Raw genomic sequence first — 22,105 nt, forward strand, 5'->3', positions numbered from 1 at the left:
ATGGGAAAAAGTGAATGATATAAAAGAATTTGACTCATAGCCAGCAAGTCAAAGACACCAATGTACTGAGTTAACCTCGTTAGTGGGGTTGCGTTTCCATGACGAACACTCGCCATCTCCAATCCCTCTGCATAACAGTGTAATTAGTCAGGGCACAGGGCTGCATATTAGAAGGCTAAATGGAGTTTGCAAATTGGAGAGGAATATTTATAAAACAGGCCAGGCAACTTGATGCAAATCAGAATTGCATTTAAATGTGAAACAGTTATTCTAACATGTTGTGTTTTTATTGCAATTGTGATTCAATACATTACATTGACGTTTGTGTTTCACGGAAACAAACATGAGGCGAATAGCAGCTTTAAAAGCAGAGGCACGCGCCTGTGTTGTTCTGTCAGGAAGTGTGTGGTGTTGTTGTGTTGTGTTTTGTCAGGTAGTGTGACACTGTGGAGGTGAGTCACAGCGGTAAGACAACACACAGATCAGATGGCACGACTAATGAGGCCTACCTCTCGCTACACTTGTTTTGTTGCTTGGTGCTGTCTCCACGGGCGTAGAAACGAATCTTGAGATCCAGATTTTAATCACAACTTGGCAAGAAGTTTCCAAGCCTGAAAAAAATGGGATGCAACAATAAAAGCCTGTTTGTGTATCATCAATCATCCAGAGTTTGATTATCAACATTTTATCAATGAGCAATTTGGTGCATGTCCTAGTAAAAAACAAAAAAACAAAAAACAATTGATTAACAGTAGTCTTTCTCGTATAAAACCGCAAAGATAATACGACTTGACATTACGACCCGTCACTCTGAACTCATGAGCAGCAACACGGAGGCAGCTTGCCAGATGGACGACAATCCCCGCCGTCCCCGGGCTCATCCGACCAACCGGAATCCACGCAGTCGGGCCTCCCTCACTCACGGCGATCTGTGCTAACAACGAGCTTAGCCGCGTGCTAATCCTCGCTTTTCCCGTCCGTGTGTCATTTATCCCTTGCACTGATACTGTCTGGAGCCACCAGCGCTCAAATGGCACAAAGCCCATATTCTTTTTTTTTTTTTTTTTTATCAGAGTATGTCTGAAAAGGCAGGAATAAATGAAAAGTCATGAAAAGACAGATACATAATAGCAAGGTATCATCATCTGATATGTCAGACAAAGGCTAGTGTCGACTCCAAATGCACACACACACACACACACATAACCACCATTCTCTGTATGGGTCATTAATGGAGGTCAATGGGACTCTTAATGGCCATTCTGGTTGGTCTGTCATTAATGTGTGCGAGTCCACGTGATTGGACATCTGTTTTGCAATCTTATGAGATCACATCATCAACCCATTTTATTAGGCTGTGTACCATGTTTCATTTTCTGCAAATAACAGGCGCTAATTGACAATACAGTGTTGCCTTGAGCTTGTAACTCAAACCACTTGTATCTCAAATCATCATTCCCCATTGAAATGAATGCAAATATATCAGTTCTAGCCTCAAAAAACAAAAATGTGTTTTTAGTAAAGAAAGACAGCAGTTTGCATTTTACGCTATTAAAATTGAGAAATAACAATTAAATAGAAAGTAAAAAATTTATTTGTTCATCATAAATTAATGTTGCATTTCAATTGATTGTGCTGCTCCTTCTGGTGTGCATGCCTTGGCCACTGGGAGGCAGTATAATACCATCATGCATGGACAAAGACGAATAGTGCAACTGTAAGTGAGAAGTTTCATTTTTTCATCGAGGATAAAAAATATATAGTATAAGTTTATAATATATAGTCATCATGATAAGAACACATATCACAAAGACATGCAATAAAGTCATATGGAATTGGATGCCTGCTTCAAACGTTGACCAATCAGATGCAACCTTAAATACATATCATCATACATTGATACAGCTAATTTTTCCACATGAAAAAAAAAATACATTAGACAATAAAGATGTAATTTGTTATGTATGTGTTAAATATTTAATAATATAAACATATTGCATTTTGTATGTTTTTACCAGAATCATGCAGCCCTGCTTTATTGTTTGTTTTTTACAAATTGATCCACCGTTTGCACTGAAATTTATTTTTCTTCTAAAACAATCAGTGCTAACTATTAGCATGTCAGCTGTGTTTTGCATTGATTCTTAGCATTTAGCAAAGGAGATTTTCCGAAGACAAAGTTGTGGTCGTCTTAAAAAATGTGTACTATTCTTTATTTTATGTTTCGTTTGAAAGTAAGTCAAGTCATCTTTATTTATATAGCGCTCTCAAACAGCCGTAGCTGTCACAAAGTGCTTTACAGAAACACAACATAAAACAAACAAAGCATAAAGCATTAACAGCAATACATAAACTTCAAATTGCTGCTTATTGTGAAGCAAGTTGAACTGAGTTCAGTCTACCATATGCGAGGAAAAGCCCCTTTACTAAAATACAGGAAACATAAGAAAAGTTTGATGAAGACACCCAAAAACCTGAACAATATGATGATGATGATGATACAAGTGTTTTCTTGCCACAGTAGCAAATATGCATCATTCAGCTGCACTGTGTTCAGCACAACATTGTCAGCAAGATACCAAGACTGTTGGGGGGAAAAAAAAGGAGAGAAAAAAAAGCCTATCAACTGTGAAAAAGCAGCAAGAAGAGACGTATACCTCAGAGACTTGTGATGGCGGAGTGTGGAAGAAGACAGAATACAGCCAAGCCTTGTTGTGTGGTTGCAAACCACACACATGGTGAAGTACGCATGGAGCTTAAGAACAGCAAGGTCTTGGCAAGGGGATCAAAACGAGGCCCACGGGTGATGTTTGAGGGCAGCTCAGACACATGAGATGGAGGCCTGCTCTTCATCACACGCTCGCATGCAAATGCGGACCTGCGCAAGCATTTAGTGCATGTACGCAACATGGCGAAGGGCATTTAATACCTGCGGGGCCTGCCCTAACCAAGGAAGGGATTACTTTTAAGCTCATATATGATCATTTCCTACATAAGACTTATGCATAAGACTGGAAGAGGTTGTCAGGAATGGAGCGGATAATCCTGTCAAATGGTGTGTTAGCGCCCGTGTGTGTGAAAACGTACAGATGTCAGTCAAGTTCATGCCATAATGATGTGTGACCTGCTTTCTCCAAGAAGTCGGTGCTAAAAAAATATAACAACACATCCACAATATTTATTATAGTTTATTAGAGTTTTCTCCATCTACTCATTCCAAAAAACATGTTAAGATTGGTTCATTGAAGAGCGTGTCCAAAGTTCGACTTGACGACAATTTTTGGTGGTGTTTACCAAAAATAATTTTAGTGAAATGTCCTTGGTTTCCGTTTTTGGCAATTAATTTCATACAGGAGCACCCAGGATTCATTATCAGTGTATTTTTTTCAGTATTACTGCATGGAAGGGTGAACGGTGGTTCACTTTACACAATTCTTATTGTGACATTTTTTTATTTTTTTTTTATATCTAACATTTGACAAATACTCCATCTTGTTGCTGTCCTGTGAAAATAACTTACTGTCCTTTTTTTGGTTAGTTTTATATATTTATTTTATTTTTTTTTAACATTTGTGGGATGACTGCATTCAGTTCCATCCCATAAACGTAAAAATATGGGGAAAAACTAAAACTAAAACTAAAACTAATAAAAAATTAACTAAAACAACTCATTTCCCAAAAGAAATAAAAACTAGAGTTGTACCGATCAGATCATGTGATAGGATATCCAGGGTGATTACGTGATTTTCAACCGATAAGTATTGGCTGAAAAAGTTCTGAATTTTTTTTTTTATTTCTTAAAGGGATACTTCACTTATTTAGCCAATTATAGCAATAAAAAATTTAGATTTTGTGTATAATTAATTTGATACTTTCATTATTTTTCACATACTATTAGTACCTTCAAAAACACATTTTGCAACTTCCTGTCAACTGAAAATGACATCACAAAAGGTCAGATAACCAATCACAGCTCACCTGCGTTCTAGCTTTGGTCATGTGACATTAACAAGCTGAGCTGTGATTGGTTACCTGAGCCCTGGTGATGTCATTTTCAGTCGACAGCAAGTTGCAAAATGTGTTTGTAAAGGTACTAATTGTACATGAAAAATAATGAAAATATCAAATTTATTATAGGCAAAATATTAATGTTTGACTGCCAAAAATGGCTAAATAAGTAAAGTATCCCTTTAAACCAAGATTAAGGTATTTGTTTACTTGATTTGCGCTACCGTTGACGTAAAGCTATATAGAAAGTTATCATGTTGAGGTACCGTTATTGAAAAAAGAAAATAATAATAATAATAATTTGGATGCGATCTTTTGTCTTCGTAATGCATTGAACCGAGACACAGGTGCAAAAAAAAAAATACGTGATTGGAACATCTCTAATAAAAACTAAGAAATCGCCTCTAAAAACTAAACTGACTACATTTAAAACCAAACGTCAAAGCGAAATAAAAGCTCACAATAATAAAAAATCCCAAATTTTTATAACCATGCTTCACATTGGCATTTAAAGTTATGACATGTTTTTGCCAACTCGCCGGTCTGCCGCCATGACCAGACTATAACGCAAAGTGGAGAATCACAGTCATTACATCTGAGCATACAAAAATAAGCTAGCTGTGGATAAGAATAGCGGTTAGCCAAGCTAGCTTTGGCTACTCCAATTGCTGATAGTCCTAAAATATTCCTACCAGCGGGACCACAAAACTAACTCTAAAAAAAAAAATACTAAGCACATAAACTGCACTATTGCGTGCGGTACATCGATAAATTTGTATTTAATTCAAAACACATCACATGCACTTAATAGCTCTCTCAAGTCGACATTGTTGTAATGAGAGCGGCATTCAAAAGTGGAGTCAGACAGAGTGTGAGAGGAGGCGATCCCAAATAATACATTCAAAGCGGCGCCACCCTGGGGGACACTTTTGTGTGAAAGGCGTCACTTTCTCGCTAATCCGTTGACATCCTTCTGATGCTTCAAACATTGCTATTTTAGTCATGTCATCTTTTGGAGGCGGATTATTTAAATATGATTTACTTTTATAGAAAGCTGCCCTTCCGGTGGCCTCACTTACTGGCACTGAATCAGAATTAAGCAAACTCATCAGTGGGCCACTAAAGAAAATCAAGTGTACCTTTCTTACTGTAAAGCTTACTTATTTACTTACTTACTAAATGCATTTTTTCTTATATTTTATTATAGATGTGACAAGCATTTTGATTTCACCAAATCCTACAGTGTTCATATTCAGTTGTCACTATTTTCTACACAACAGAAACTGCTGGGTTGTTTTCCTAACAAGACACTTGCTGACCATCCGCAGTCTCACATGGACTCATTTCAACAAATTGCCAAGCTTTTCAACATGACATCAATAAAAATAAATAAATAAATGTGTTTTTCCAACAACAGACAAAGACTAAATGGCACCTCAGCTACTTACAAAAGAAGTGCTAAAATATAATGTATGCGGTATTTTTGTGAAAGGACAATACAAAAACATAAAAATGTATGCTAATTCTCACAAACTTTTTGAATGGATGGCGGCTGAGACGGAAGATCTCATTGATACATCAATTTATATTCATTATTTAAATGTTTTTCTTTGGGTACCCAATTTAAAAAAAAAAATCCACTGAAAGGGGCAGTCAACATTAAACATTTCTTGACAAGAATGTGTTATATGTGACCTCACGAGTCTAAACATGACATTCTGATTAATATAACATTTGTGGAATATGAGTTATGAAGCAAAATCCAGCCATTTTTATCCATCTTAGGGGGTGGCCATTTTGCCACGTGCTGTCCACTGAAGATGACATCATAGGTGTTTAGGGTTTAGGCAATGACCAATCAAAGTGCACCTGTTTTCTGAAGCTGAGATGTGATTGGTTGTTACCTGAGACCTGAGCAACACTGATGTCATCTTCAGTTGACAGCAAGTGGCAAAATGGCCGACCCCTGAGATGGATAAAAATGGCTGGATTGCTGCTTAACTCATACTCCACTAATGCAATAGTAACCAAAATACCGTATTTTGACTAGTGAAGCTGCATAGAACATATTACTATCAAAAAAATTGGATGGGGGTTTTCTTCCCCTTGAAGACTTTCAATTGTCTATTGGTGTGAATGTAAACATGGACGCTTGTTTGTCTATTATTTTACACATGCCATGTCCTGCCTTGCGCTTTTCAAATCAATTATAATTCCCCTCAGTAAAGGGAGAGCGAAGGATTTTTATTTATGGTACTTAATGGGAAAATTATAGTGTGCCAAGCATCATATGTTTATGCGTAATCAGGACACTGTTGAATGGATTGTGTGTTGTGCGTGTGCGTGCCCTTGAAAGGGTGAGTAAAATTCATCAACACTGCGATTCACTACCTGCATGTTGGTCAAGGTCACTCGCGCTCACACTCATACGCGTCCTTGAGTGAGCGCTCATAATAACTTGTCTGCCTTGAGTTCAGATTGATGGCAGCCATGTAAAGCAGAAACATGTATGAGCTCGAAATCGACTTCACACTCACTTTTGATTCACTGGATTGTCATATAGCGTCGCTGTCGTTGCCATGTCGACCGCATATGACATACCTTAGAGAGATTTAATAATAGATGAGCCGGGACACCTCATTTTGAATGACGTCACTTTGAGAGCCTTGTAAATGTACTTAATGTGATCACTAACGCATCAAAACTTACTCATTTGAATGGAGGTGTTACAGCCTGTTTTGAGTTATGATAGGTTGGCTTATTGCCATGGAAACCTTAGATCACCCCCTAACTTCCCAACCAAAACAATTATGCTACGAGTCGATCCATAGTTTCACTTGTGAAGCCTTACAAAGGGCAAATGACTGCATTATGGTTGGAATTTTATGGAAAATTGTCTGAGCTTCTCTGCCTATGACTTGATCAGATAGGCCGGGTGAAGATCCAGAGCCACTTTCAAGTGATGGCTGGAGTCCCGCCACCGCCGCCGGGGGACACCATCATGCTGAGGTAATATCAAGTAGGAATAGCCACGCCCCCCACAGCTGTGAGGTCCTGGCTATCATGTCAAAAACAAAAAGGTAAACTGAGCTGCATTGCGTTTCGTTGGCCAATCAGATTAGTGTTAAATTCTTATAAGCGACACCGACTTGATTGCTTGGTTAGCTGCAGATAATATAACAATTCTCACAGGCATCTTTTCTTTATCCTCTAGAAAGAAAGACCAATATTAAAGCATCCTACTGTGTCATTAGCAGCAGATTGTTTACTCAAAAGAGAAAATCTATACACATAATGTGTTTATGTTACCGCTCTTCTATTTCTGTTACCCATAATGCTTTGGAATCAAATGACACTTACAGTAAGAAGTGGGAAGCTCTTGAGCTGCTCTGATCCATCTGTTCTCCTACTTGAAAGTGTTGCGTCTTAACCAAATTCATGAAAGTGACTGAGGTTGTCATAGCAATAGTGACATGGAAATAAAACAACACCAAGAAATGAGCCAAAGTGAGTCCTCTGATGTGCCCATTAAGTACGGGGTCATGATGAGCCAAGGCTTTGTGGAGGCTTTGGCTGAAACGTCCTCCAAGTCAAAATGGTCAGCTTGAAAGACTTATTATTTTTGCTGGGCTGCTCAAACAGACTGAACCACACGTAAATAGTTTGGGGCACAATGTGGAAAGTTCTAAAAATAAAAGTACAGTGTTGTGCGTCACGTGCACGCCTGCTTGCCTGTCTGTTTTCCGACGCGGGATGTGGGACAGCTCGCACCCGTCTGGTGTTGCCATGACACTGTGCCTCTAAATTGACTTCACACTTATCGTCAATAGAGCTGGTGGGCAACTTATTAGGGGGGAGACATCGATTAGATTGTAGGCATTTATTTGTACAAATGAATTTTTGGAATAATGTTGCTAGCTAATAGCAGCTGATGTCAATGGAAACTGGAGTTTAAAATTCCATCGCTCTATTCAGGAGAAATGTAGAGAAAAGGCAAGAAGGTTTAAAATTGTGTGGAACAAATAGGTGTGTGTGTGTGGGGGGGGGGCTGACACATGAACAAGGGTACACACTACAAACGCGCAACAAACGCTTACACATCTTGTAAGACTCTAAACAGATAGATAGATAGATAGATAGATAGATAGATAGATAGATAGATAGATAGATAGATAGATAGATAGATAGACAGACAGACAGACAGACAGACAGAGAGCTAGCTAGCTAGGTATCTCGATCGAGAGATGGCTAGCTCGATAGCCACCTCGCTATATAGCTAGGCAGACAGACAGATTTAATATTATAGCTTTAAAGGCAATTTATTTAATGTTACAATATGTTTATTATTGTGGTAACCAAACTGAGATATATTATAGATACAATATTTTGGACCTTTCATCACTTAAAACAATAATTGGAATCAGCACAGTACGATGGAGCACACTTCTCTACCCGCTGCATACCTCAACCACGGTAATCAATACTGATCATTGTAAAGGCCGCATTCATAATGGCGCTCATGAGACTATGCAGCTGTACCAAATGAACTGTCCAGCGAGTTTATGTTTCTCCTGCATGATGTCAACATACTGTATGTGTGAGCATCTGTCAAATTTCCTCTCGTCCTTCACACCCGAACAGGATGTGCAATTTTGTGCATCCATTAGCTCCTCTTCCTCCCTCCTGACCTTCGTCACACCACCCCTGCATGGCTGCATCTCTTCCATCTTTTCGAGCTTCCCAACAACCCCCCCAACTCAATGCTATCTAATCCGTCCATCTTTCTCCTCCTCCAAGCTCATCAGCTCAGCTACCAACCTGTCACTTACACCTCCCAGCTATGACACACACACATATACGCAGTCGCACCCGCACACACAGTCTTGCCACTCACTACACTTATAAATCAGACGGATCTCAGCTGCTGGTCTCCTCTCTGAAGGACTGAAAGCCTCGATAGTCGTGACAAAGTGTGTATTCGATTGTTTGTGTATTTCACAAATGTCAACAAGTAGAGAAAGTGAGAATTTCAAGCAGAAAATAGGTGGGTGGCATGGATTATAAATCCATCCATCCATTTTCTATCACGCTTGTCCTCATTAGAGTCGGAGGTGACCTGGAATCAATCCCAACTAACTCTGGGCGAGAGGCGGGCTACACCCGGGACTGATCACAGTGAGGTTCCAACAACAGCACATGTGATATGTGTGCTATTCACAAGAATACATTTAAAAAAGGCTTGTGCTCAGACAGGCAGGCTGTTCTATGTATTCCATGCGGAATTTATTTTTCTGAAACGTTTTTGCTTGTGCAACTTACCGAAGTACAAAATCAGTGCGCAAGTTTTACTGTAATGGCAATATGCAGTGTGAAAACTGCAAGCAGTGACAAAGTGGCCCTTCCACCCACCTTTTATCATCCTTGAAATGTTATGATCCATATAGGATCAGCAACATTTGACATCATGCTCCGCCCACATGAATCCTAATCAAATACAAAAGATTTGAAAAAGATGTGGCAGTATCATGATTATGCAGAAGTTTTATTCCCAAAAAAGTATACAGTATCGTCATAAGCCACTGTAATTTCGTGCATTATTTTTTAACATTGTGCTTAAATACAAGAAGAAAAATAACTGCTAAAATAATGATCAAATTGAAATGAAAAGTGCATAAACGTTCATTTTAAAAATTGTACAATCTTTAAAAAAAAACAAAAAAAAAACATTTTGGATTATATGCAAACATATTGTACTTAAAAGTTGAATGCAAGTAAACTCTTCTTATGAGGTCAATTCAACTGCGTATGAGAACATCGTGTGAATGAGAATGTTTCAGTTGTCATGAGAGCAATTCAGTTGTGTATGAGAACATCTTAGTAGCATATAAGAGTGTATTTCAGCATCTCTTAATGTGTGAGAGTAGTGAGTGTGAGATCAATTCAGTTTTGTATGCTATTTTAGTAGTATGAATGAGAGTGTTTCAGTAATGTGTTTGAAAGTGTTTCAGTAGTGTGTGAGTGCTTCAGTAGTGCATGTGAGAGCTTTTCAGCCAAGTGTGTGAGTGTTTATATGAGAGCATTTCAGCCATATGAATCTTTCAGTTATGTGAGAGTGTAATTCTTAATTATGAATGAGCGTTTCAGTAGTGTGTATCATAACACTTCAATGGTGTGTGAGAGTGCTTGGGTAGTGTATATGAGGGTGTTTCAGTCATATGAGTGTTTCAGGTATGCATGTGAGAGTGTAATTATGGCCTTGAGGTCCCCTCATTTAGTGTCATGGATGAAGGTAGAAGATTATGTGATTATATACTATGAGAGTGATTTGCTGTCGGTCCACATGAAGATTCAAAATGAACACCAGATTGGACAACATCTTCTCAAATATACATCTCACACACATGCGTGAACACAGGCCGCTGATTTTTTTTAAATTTTTTATGCATTTTGTGGGATGTGGACGTAAAAAGTAATGTCAATGAGGGGAAAGGCTGCAGTTAAAAAAATAAAACAAAACATGAACTATGTACAAAAAAATCCAGATGAAATAAGGGGAGAAAAAAACTGACGTGTTTTTTTTGAGTGTGTCTATGTTAAAATTCCAAGATTGCCCCATGAATATGAATGCGGCGCCAGCCTCCGCCTGATAGGGCCTCAATATGTATGAGAGACGTGATGAATTGCTCCAATCTGCGCCATTATTGGACCAGCACAAGCCGATTGTTCCACAATGGCCGGCATTTACGCCCACTCAGAGACGGTTATTTGAATACTATTTGGTTCTCTGTGCTTGACCTGGCCTTCTTACACTGGGCGTGGCCACGGGGGTCGCACGTCTCGTGATAGGGGAGCATCCGTCACACTTGACGTGGAGTGTCGAACTCTGACCTCTAAGTGCTTTGTGCAAGTGGGGGAGAGCGGAGGAGGAAGATGACACTTCGTCAGCAAGGTGCGACGAGTCGGAAAACACATCAAGATGAGGCGGACAACCACATACAACATTATGACCAATATCAACTCCGTACTCTGAAAACTGCTGGGTTAAAAATAACCCCAATTGGGTGAAATAGCTAAAAAGGGATCAAGCCAATGCTGGGTTATTTATACCCAACACACTGGGTTGAGGATTTGACGAAGTACATTGGGTTAATATTTTGATCCAACAAGGAGTAACTGAATTTCATCACCAACATTTTCGAAAAAGAAGAATTTGAAGAATTTGAAGGATTTGAAAAAAAAAAAGAGAAATTGAAGAATAATTTGAAGAATTGTTTGAAGAATTCAAACAACAATTATTTGAAGAAGAATTTGAAGAAGAAGAAGAAGAAGAAGAAGAAGAAGAAGAAGAAGAAGAAGAAGAAAAGGAAGAATTTGAAAAAGGAGAATTTGAAGTATTTGAAGAGGAAGAATAATATTTGAAGAAGAATTCAAAAAGAAGAAGAATAAAAAAAGAATTATTAGAAGAGTTCGAAAAAGAATAATTATTTGAAGAAGAAGAGGAAGAAGAAAAGGAAGAATTTGAAGAACAATTTGAAGAAGGATTTTAAGAACAAGTTGAAGAATTTGAATAGGAAGGAGAATTTGAAGAAGAATTTGGAGAAGGATTTGAAGAGGAAGATTTATGTGAAGAATTCAAAAAAGAATTATTTGAAGAGTACGAAAAAGAAGAATTATTTGAAGAAGAATTTGAAGAAGAAGAGGACGAAGGATTTGAAGAAGAATAATTTGAAGAAGATTTTCAATATTTTAATGAATTTGAACAAGAATTTGAAGACAGATTTGAAGAAGAATTAAATTGAATTAAAAAAAAGAATTACTTGAAGAATTTGAAAAAGAAGAATTATTTGAAGAACTGGAAGAAGAGGAAGAAGAAAAGGAAGAAAAGGAAGAATTTGAACAATTTGAAGAAGGATTTGAAGAGCAAGAATTTGAAGAACTTGATGAATTTGAAGCAGAATTTGAAGATTTTGAAGAATTTGAAGATCAATTTGATGAATTTGAAGAATATTTTGAAGAAGAATTTGATGAATTTGAAGAATTTGAAGAACAATTTGAAGAAGAAGAAGTTTGGCACTGTTTTTACACCAGTTGCTGTCCACCCTGATTCAAACCATACATCCCTTTGTCAAAGGTCAGATGGGCCAGACCTAAACCATACTGAGAACCAAACAGCAAATAAAAAAATAACAACTTGTCTACATTTTGACCAGTTTCACTTAGGGGTCTACTCACTTTTGTTGCCAACATTTGTACGCATCTGCTGTGAGTTGAGCCATTTTGAGGGACAGTAACTTTCATAAATAATTATGAAGACTAAATTGTCCATAAGAGTGACTGTAAGTGTGAATGTTATTTTATTTTTATTTTTTTGTACCCTGTGATTGGTTGGCAAGCTCTCACCCAAAGTTATATCCAACACAAAGGCGTACTGCTTCAATCTGTTGCCTTGTAAATGATTGTGGAATGGGAGGGCCATTAAGGCTTGTTTATCGCACGTGCCCAATGATCCGTTCTAAGTGGAGCCACATGAGACGCGACAGCAACGCTTGATAATTATGGGAAAATAAATAAATAAATAGCTGTGGACCCGGGCTACAAACACCATCATTTGGCATCATGTCTTCTAATGCATTTCAAACCGCCGCAATTCACCTGCGATCGGTTTTTAGGGATTAACGACCCGCAGACACAAGAAAAGCTTTTAGCTCATAAATTGGTGCATGTGAAAACGACTGTTACCAACATTAATTGTCTCTTAGCCAATTGTAAGTCAACATTCTGGTGACTATGCGAATGATGGATTTTTTTTTCTTTTTCTCCTTGGAGGTTGAATCTGCCGCGTGTATTTGACAAAAGGGGGCTGAAAATTTTGAGGTGCTTAGCAACTGTCGACCCACTCTTGTTTCTCACTCGTTTTCTCTTCCGCGACCTCACTCACACACACACATGTATATGAAAGCCCCTCCTCCATAATTGATGCAGTAGATAAGGCTCCCTGGAGGGACCCTCCTATTTTCCCCAGCTGTTCTCGGCCATCTCATGCTCACTTTCTTTCTTTTTCCTCTCCTTTCATCTCAACCACTCATTTACATGCCCAGCTCCATTCATGCTCGTTTCTTGATGGAGGTCACAGGTTTGACAATGCAATGCAAACCAAAGCGCGAACCCTATGACCTTTCTGTCTGTTTGGCCTTCTTATGCGTCTATATCTAAATTATCCGTATATAAATTCTTCCTTGCCCACATTGAGGCACGTACACAGCCTGTAAACAGGATCAAGCGGTGGCTAGAAGCTTTTTATCACACTGCACCCGCATCCCTCTCCAGATGTGAAGTGCCTTTTTGCCTAGAGGAGATAGCCGGACACACACACCCATACACACACATGCGCGCGCATTCGATTCAGAAGTAAAGCGGGCCTACTGAGAGAACCACTCTAATATTCACATCAGACTTTGGTGCTCACCTTGTGCTTTTATTATGATATTGCAGCCAAGAGTGCAAGTTGTGCGTTTCAGTTGACATAATGCACACACTTACCAGCGCCAACTCCATTCATCACCACCCACCCGCTTTCGGATATATTCTTAATACACATATTTTATGGGCTTTACTATTCATTATTCATTCATAATAAATAAATCTTGCCATAGAGAGCCCATCTGAGGCTTTTGAGGCTTCAGCACTTCTTTAAGTATTTACATTGGAACTTCGATTTAAATCACACAGAACTAAAGGACTCTGGATTTAGCAGACTGAAAATGTTCCTTTTGTACAATAATGTCAAAGTGTGTTAGTTCCAGATTAGGCTGCTCGTTTGCCGAAATTCGTTCAGAGACAGAGACTTGTGCGAGTATTTCCGGCTGTGATGATGTGTGGCTAACAAATGTGTCTGCGTGGCGGCCATTTTGACAGTGGCGACATCACAAAGGCAATGGAACGCACGGACATTAGCTTAGCATCGCTTCAGGCACGCAACTAAAATGGAGCGTGTCGTATTTATTCATATCTATGACTATTGTTTAATGGAGTTCAATTGTGTACTTGAACATGCTAGTTTTGGTACAGTTTATAGTAGAAGGAAAAAAAATGAAAAAATCGCTCGGCTCGAGTGACCAGCTGCCTGCCGTTATATACTTTAAGTTTGGAACAACTTGAAAACTTTTCTAATGGTTTGAAGCTTTTTTTTTTTTAAATACATGTATTTACAATCATTTCTAAGCCACAAAAACACGCATTCAATTTAATGTACAATTGGCTTTAACGAACGAGCCGCCCTATTGTTTCTTTGTATTTGTAATGTCTTAGTGATAAACAACTCTACATTAATATTTCACAACACACACAAAAAAGCTATTATGATAGAATAAAATAAAAATGAAGTAAAAATATATAAATATAAAAATAATAAACCATAACTCAAGTGTGTGTGTGTACGGGCACGGGCCCTTCGGGCCTGCCCATGGGTTGTATCAAGTACAAGACGAGAGAGTGGTATTTTTCCTCATTAAAAACACATGAAAATTGAGAAGCGTGGTCACAGAACCAATTAAACTTGTACCTCAAGTAGGGATGGGCGAGTATGCCTGGCCTTATTTCAAGGTATCAATATCGCGACAGCGGCCGATACCAGCACTGACTGCCCTCGTATGGCTGTTTTGTAATAAGGAATTAGAAATTAGAACAGTAGAACAACAGAACATTTCTATTCATTTCATGCAATTTTCAGAGAAAATGCTATATTGGTATGTCTCCCTTTAAAATTAGTTATCAAATATCCCTAATCTCGAGGCACTGCTGTATCTATAAATATCCAAAACATCACCACAGTTGTTTCCAGTGCCCTTCCCTGATTAATGTATTGTTTCCCCATTTGCCTTTTTAAAACAACATTGTGTATGTTACCATGGGTACGAGTCCTTGCCCATCATCAGCTAAGCACAGTTTGACGGAAATGATATGAGCGCAAATTGTTCCGTAATGACTTCGTTTAGGATAAAAATACATCAGAGATCGGCTGCCTGCGTGGTGAAAATGAATTTGCACTGGTTCATCCTTATGAAAGCTGCAATCTTTGGTGTCTGCTGGTAAGGAGTGTCAGCTGAGAGGTACCTTGTAGGAGGCCTGGGTGGGCGTGGCTTTTGTGTGTGTCCCTCGGTCCTTGAGGGATGTCGTGATCCCAACCAGCAGATGGACCGATCGTCATGGGTGTCTCTGTGAAAACAAGCGTGTTCCAAGTAAAAACGTAGCAGCACAGCAGCCATGAATAAAACATGGAGCTGTGACTCCTATTCGACTCCGCCATGATGGTCTGCCTGTTTCTTCTTTCTTTCTATCTATGAAAGCAACACAAATGTTATTGACGCACGAATCACAGCCGACACACTAACAGGTTTACATTCAGTGGATGCGTTGCTCTGATCTTATGTGGCGAGACAACAAGAAGTCTATTTTGAGACACTACCTCGAAAACTGAAACCGCACACAAGCGGAGATGTTCATGTTGTACCAGGAGAACAACAGGATGATATTCTATTCTAATAATAGTTTTTCAACAAAGTTAATTCACTTTTTTTCCATGAATACAGTGGACAGAAAAATGTCTACATTCCATTTCAAATGCTAAAAGATCAATCTTTCATCTTTTAATTTCTTATGAGTGGGTGTTCAGAATTAAGCAATCACATTCATCCTGACACTCATCAATCAGTATTTATATTAAACATCTCTGATTAATCCCAAATAAAAGTTTGTGTTCTCTTCTAAGGACGCAGTTCCATCTTTAAAAAAAAAAAAAAAAAAAAAAAAAAACAGCCCCAAAGTATGATGAGCCACCACCATGCTTCACTGAACATAACTTTTGGACAAAGATCCAGTTCTGAGAATTTTTTATTTTTATTTTTTTTAATTGGACAAAAGAACAAAAAACAACAACTAGAAGACAACACAGAACCTGTCATTGTTTTGAGGGGATTTTACGCTGTGAGTCCAAATGAAAAGAAGGCAAGTTCAGCACGAATCTTGACTGAGTTTGGTTGTCTTGCTAAAATTAAATAAAGTAAGGAATATTTGTTCATTTTCTTTAGGAAATAGTGTTTCTTAAAAAAAAAATAATAATAATAAAATAAAATAAAAAAATCTTCTGGCTTTCTTTTTGAGCCAAAATGCCAGACAAAAACCCCCAAAAATGCATCAAGTTAAAAGCTAGAGTATGCAATGATTTAAAAACAAAAACGAAAAACACTTTAGTCATCCATTATCGAATATTATTTAAAAGTTGAGTTTAGTTGGGAAAGTCATCCCTCCCTGACCCCATCTTATGTCTCAAATTAAAGTTTGAAGTATCAAAACTAGCCAATCGGAGACTGTAGAACAAAGGCATGATCAAGGGATGTGTCATTTATTTTCTCATACACACTGTGGCTAACAAGCACGTGCGAAGACACACACGGCTCTTGCAAAAGAGATTATTACAGTTTCTTGGCTGATTATTTTACGTTGGTGAGCAACAGAAGTTAAAAAGTACGAATTGGAAAATGCTCTGACTTCAACTACCGGCACTGACGCGTGTCCATTCTCATCAGGTTATGAAATAACTTGATCACGATCATCGATTTGAATTGACTGTACCTTCAAAAAATACAAAATAAAATAAAAATAAAACATCTAACCGGTAACATTTCATTTTTGGCAGTACTCCATTGTGATTAAGCCATGCTAGCAATGTAGCATGTGTGCGTTTTTGAGCTGGGCGAAATCTTGCTAGCAGCTTCAACACTATAGACTCTAGCTTTCATTCTTTACTGTTTGATTTTTTTTTTTAATCACATTGACTGGTTCATCAGACAGCAATGGAGGGTCCTGTAGTTTGTAGTCTGAAGTTTTGCATTGTAACGTCAGTAAAGCAGCCACACATCATTGACCTCGACGTGCTCAATAAATTGGTTAATTAAATGAGTGCTGGCCAGATGGGATATGAGGTGCGAAACTCCTAAGTGACAAACGTTCCTAAATTGAGGAAGATAAATGGCCCTTTGAAGTACATCCAATCCAGCTAAAGTCTTTGATTAGCTCAAGGCGACCACTCTCATCAAATGCGCACTTTCCTTTGTGTCGCTTGGCCTCGCGTGCCAGTTGGAAAAGTGTTTTTCTTAATCAAATATATGAAAGATGGATTCTTGGACGTGCACCTCATCCATCACCGCTACTGTACACAAGCACGCTTGTCACAATATTTGGACGTTCACGAATGAGGCAAGAGCTGCTGCGCGCGTGTTGTAAATGAGCTTGTCACCGGTTAGTAAACACAAGTGAGAGTGGCTGTGAAGTTTGCGCGTTTTCTGCGAGTGCGGAGTGTCACATCCAATGACGCGGGCGAGAACTTTGCTCCCTCGGGCTGAGCAGATGCGTGCCGTGCAAGCGATACACCGGGATGAAAAACTCTTCGCTTCACGCATGACGCCACGCGTTCATTTGGGATCAAGCGCTGGAAGGAAGGCCCCACGATAACTCGTGAGTAGCTTTAGTTCAAACCTCCCAAGGGTTTGCATGTATTTTTGCGAAATGTTGACGCTTTGGAGCATCTAGGCCAGTTTAAATAGTTGACATACAATAGTCCCCAAGCACCATGCTACAGACCGGTACCAGGCAACAAGCCATTTGGTATGGAGCTGCACAAGAGAGAGAGAGGGGGGGGGGCTTCTTTCTTTAATTTTGGGATAGGTTTCGAATAGCGTTGTGTCATTTGCAAACAAATTAATCTTTCGAACGAAAATACTAAATGGAATCACTTCATGAAATGATCCATTAAAAATAGGAAACTCAGTACTGTGAGGAAAACAGACAAACCACTAGACCACTGTACTAGCATAAATATAAAATACATTATATGAAAACAGGTATATCGGTTATCATGAGGGATACTTTCATCTATGATGAAACAGTAAAGATCTAAAACACTGAGTGATCATATATTTTTTAATTAACATATTTAAACTTAAAACTCACTTTTTAAAAGTATTACTTAGAGGATGTTCTCACTTTCTCACTCGCACAGTTCCCTAAAGTGTGCTTCCTTCAAGCTATTTCTCACTCCCAGCTGAAGCTTACCATAAAATTGACATAAAACAAAAGAAAAGCAAACAATATTTGAACACCAAAAAGTTCAAACAAATCAAACAAAAGTCAATTAGCTTAATGCTAACATATAATACAGAACACCATAATGGGGCTAGTGGAAATTATTCCTGTTGTTGGTGTGAGCAGTCTGTGAGAAATACGGAGGCTTGTTAGAGAAACAATTACTATACACATTTACGAAAGCACCAACCATCACCCTTTGACAAATTCATGGTAATGTTAATATACTGTACTTGAAGTGGATAACTGCTACCAGCTACGAGGGTTAGCATGTCTACAAGCGGTGAAATAAATACTATAGACTTGTTACCGCAGAGAACTAGCTAGCTACAATAGCTAAGATTGGTTCATTTCCTTTCTGATGTTCACTTCACATAGTGAAGAATGGCTGACAAGTACCTCCCAATTTTATGAGAAATAAGTACTTTTACTGTTGCAATACGTTGTTTTTTTTGTTGTTTTTTAAACAAGTTGCTGTCACACACGCAAACACAATAATGTCATCACACACATTATCAAATATTCATCTAGTCAGGCAGGTACAATTGGAGCTGACTATCGTAACGAACGCTGGAGCATAACAAGTTAAACAAAGACGTCATCCTCATAAATCCTTAACTAAAAGTCCATCAATAAACAAACAGAGCACTAAATAAACCACCAGGAGAGGAGGCAGCATCAGACCCCTTTTGTGGTGCTTTTTACCTCACACGGCAACGACACGTCACCACACAAACGCAGGGTGGATTACAGACATATTGGTAAGGGTGGCTTGTTGTCAAATAGATGAATGATACATTCAGGTATGTTAAAGAAATGTGCAGCACGAGTCGGATTTAAGTGAAGGAATTTGGATTTGAGGGGAACAGATTAGGCGCAGCATGACGTAGGTGTGATGGGTGTTGGTGGTGTGCCCGTGTGTTGTGGGGGGTTAAAGAGAGCAGGGAATGAGATTAACAGAAGGTCATTCAGTGCCAACCATTTTAAGACCCTCCTTTACCCTACGTATTTTCTTTTTTTTCATAGACAAGAGGCAAAAGACATTTGGAGAAGAAACGACAAGAAAAGGGTCCCTGGCATTGAATGAGTTTTAAGGTGGTCCCAAGAAGTAATGACTCACCTAAGACAAATGTTCTAATTTTAGGACTGAGGACAGGAATAAAACTTTAATGAGTAAGCTTTTTTTTTTTTTTTAAGTTGTTTTTTTAAGGGGGCATTTGCTTTGCTGCCATTTGGTTTCTTTGACCCGCTGTTCCTCCATTCATCCATGATCCATCCATCTGTTAGCAGGATTAGACGAAAGGAAAACTGCTGGAACAGTGTTTTATAGAAGTCACACTCGGTTTTAAAGAAAAAAAAGATGCAAGGATGTTTTTCCGATATGGTTCATATGATGTAGTTTGTACAAAGTAAGAACTCATTATTAAAAGTATATGGGGTCACCAACTAGCATTCATGTTTTCATACAAATATGCAGTGCCAAAATGATACATTATTATTTTCCATCAAGGCATTGGTTCTTCTGTTTGTTTTTGTTCATTTGCATCTAATTAAATACTGTATTCTTTCAAGGATGTTCCCATTAAGGTTTAGTGGGAATCAACACACACTGATGGCAACCTAAAACCATAAACATATCTTATTAAATTTCAAAAACATTTTGTACGTTTGACAGAAATCTTTCAGAACGGGAATGTCCTTAATAATGGAAATTATTTTGAGGGCGTAGTAGTTTTTGTTTAAATGCACTGGAGGCTCCGGATAGGCAGAACACGGGAGGACGGATTTACAGATGGAACAAAAACTATAAAGGCAGTTTCAAATAAGTAAATAAAGGCAATCAAAATATAACAACCTAGAGTATACCAAAGGTCATAATAACAAAAAGTACATTATTCCCCAGCAAAAGCACGGCCTGATGATCAATGGGAGAAAAAAAAAAAGTATTAAAAAAAAAATAAAAACCTTCTCTGTCTACAATTCAATATTAACTTCTAAGTAGAGCCAGTGTGCAGCTCAAAAGCAGAAAGTAATACATTTCCCCCTCTTGACTCATTAAAAAGTGAGGTCTCATCTATCCAAAAGGATTTTATCATCTAACTTTTGTCAGGTTAGGAAAAGCTGTAGCTTGTGTGATTAAATGTCTGTTTTCAAAAGGAACAAAAAATCCATTTCCAAGGCTGCCCGGCATTAACTGTAGCCAGCAGTGGAAATGAATGTTTTAAAAAATATATATATATGCTGAATTATAACCGAAACTAACGCTGTGCTTTGAGAGTAAGTGCACTTAAAGGCAATTACAGACATGAGGGAAGATTGTGTTCTTTGCTGATAAGAAGCACTTTTACAGCAGGTACTCAAAAAACATTGGACACTTTGATTATCAATTCAGCGAAAAAGCGACTCTTTTATTAATGATAAATTCACAAGCGGATTGTGTGAATGGAGGTGCTTGTTGCAGAAAACCATTCAAAAGTGGGATCATCAGTGAATTCAATCCAAATTTTGCCCATATGGGAAGTTCCTGCCTTTGGTGTTGCAATAAATAATGAAGCCACAAGACGTTATCACTTGTAATTCCCTCGCGGAAATCTTTTCAACTTGTGGAGTAGAGCTTCTCCAGTAAATGGGGTACACGTGTACACATAATCGGGCTTAATTGGAGCATTTTTCCTCTTTTCTAACCAAAGTCAGTAGAGGCCTGACTGCCGGATGTCTGTAAAATATTATCCTGAGTGATTATCTATCCTGTGGTGTGACTTGTGTTCAGAGGGAATTTTCAGGGCCGACAGTCACAAATGTTCAATAATTATATTATTATATGTATTTATAAGAGTTAAAGATTATCCAGTTAACATTGTGGGTTATACTAAAGTGGACATTGATACATTTTTAGATAAACTCATCTTTTCTCTTCCAGATGTAGTTAAAAAAACAAAAACAAAAACAAAAAAAACAACATGAGCCGTCTCCTATCTCGACCAGTTTTGTCTGTGCACAAGTTGGATCACAGGACTTTTTTTTTTTTTTTCCTGTCCTCAGATGGCACATGGAGGACACTCCCTTTGGCATTGATGACCACCATTTTGGGCTCATGGTAGTTTAAATTTTCCTCAAACTGAGATTCCATCACATGGCTAAAATGAGAACACTAAAAGTCCAGATTGGCAATTCGCACAAGAGGTATGTAAGAGATTCCTTTTCCAAGGTTTGAAATTAAATAAACAAAGTAATAACTACCACATCAGTCAAAGAGGTTGTTGTCATACATCTGTAATTAATTTTAATGTATAAATAAATAAATAAATAAATAAATAAATAAATAAATAAATAAATAAAAGAAATGTTTAACTCATTCACTCGCAACCATTTTCGCTGAAGCAACCCCCTTCGCTCCCGGCAGTTTTACTTGATTTTGACTGATTTTGCAAGGCCCACAGAATATTGTGTTCTATTGCTATAAAAACATGGATCCTACGAAAAGAAAGATTCGAGAATTTTCTCATCAGGAAAAAGGTATATTTGTATCTGTTTCCAATTTACAGCAATTATTATTCACAAAGCTGTTGAAAACACTGGCAAAAACAGCTTGTTGCAACATGGCCCTGGCTGATCTCTTGTACTCTGCTGCCACCTGATGGCCATTTTTTGTAATAACTACCATTGCTTTAAGCCACCTCTTCATTTCATAAGCTCCATCAAAGCCTTCTGTATGCTCATGCTCATTTAAAAACAAAAAAAAGAAAACGTGTAAATACGTTTTGGGGAATGAAGGACAAAGTATTAAATAACGTGTTTACACGTTTGTGGGTTTGAATGAGTTAATATGTTTTTACGGTGGTAATGTAATGTAGCGTAACTTTCCCCTAACAAATGGGAAAGGAGAGCCACAAAGATCTCAGCTTTTCACTTTTCATCTCACATATTACAATCAACAGTGTGTTCCAAAAAAAAAGTC

At 38.2% G+C, this 22,105-nt stretch overlaps 1 long non-coding RNA gene across 1 annotated transcript in view; it reads right to left on the reverse strand.

The window, feature by feature from the left end:
- LOC144018525 (uncharacterized) overlaps positions 1-22,105 on the reverse strand; it is a 35,700-nt gene that overhangs the window by 10,738 nt on the left and 2,857 nt on the right. The window contains exons 3-4 of the long non-coding RNA XR_013283457.1: positions 15,121-15,222; positions 510-611 (exon numbers count right to left, since the gene is read on the reverse strand). This is a non-coding gene — a long non-coding RNA (uncharacterized LOC144018525). The remainder of the gene's footprint in view (positions 1-509; positions 612-15,120; positions 15,223-22,105) is intronic.

Source organism: Festucalex cinctus, chromosome 5 (assembly GCF_051991245.1).
Source record: "Festucalex cinctus isolate MCC-2025b chromosome 5, RoL_Fcin_1.0, whole genome shotgun sequence".
NCBI lineage: Eukaryota > Metazoa > Chordata > Actinopteri > Syngnathiformes > Syngnathidae > Festucalex > Festucalex cinctus.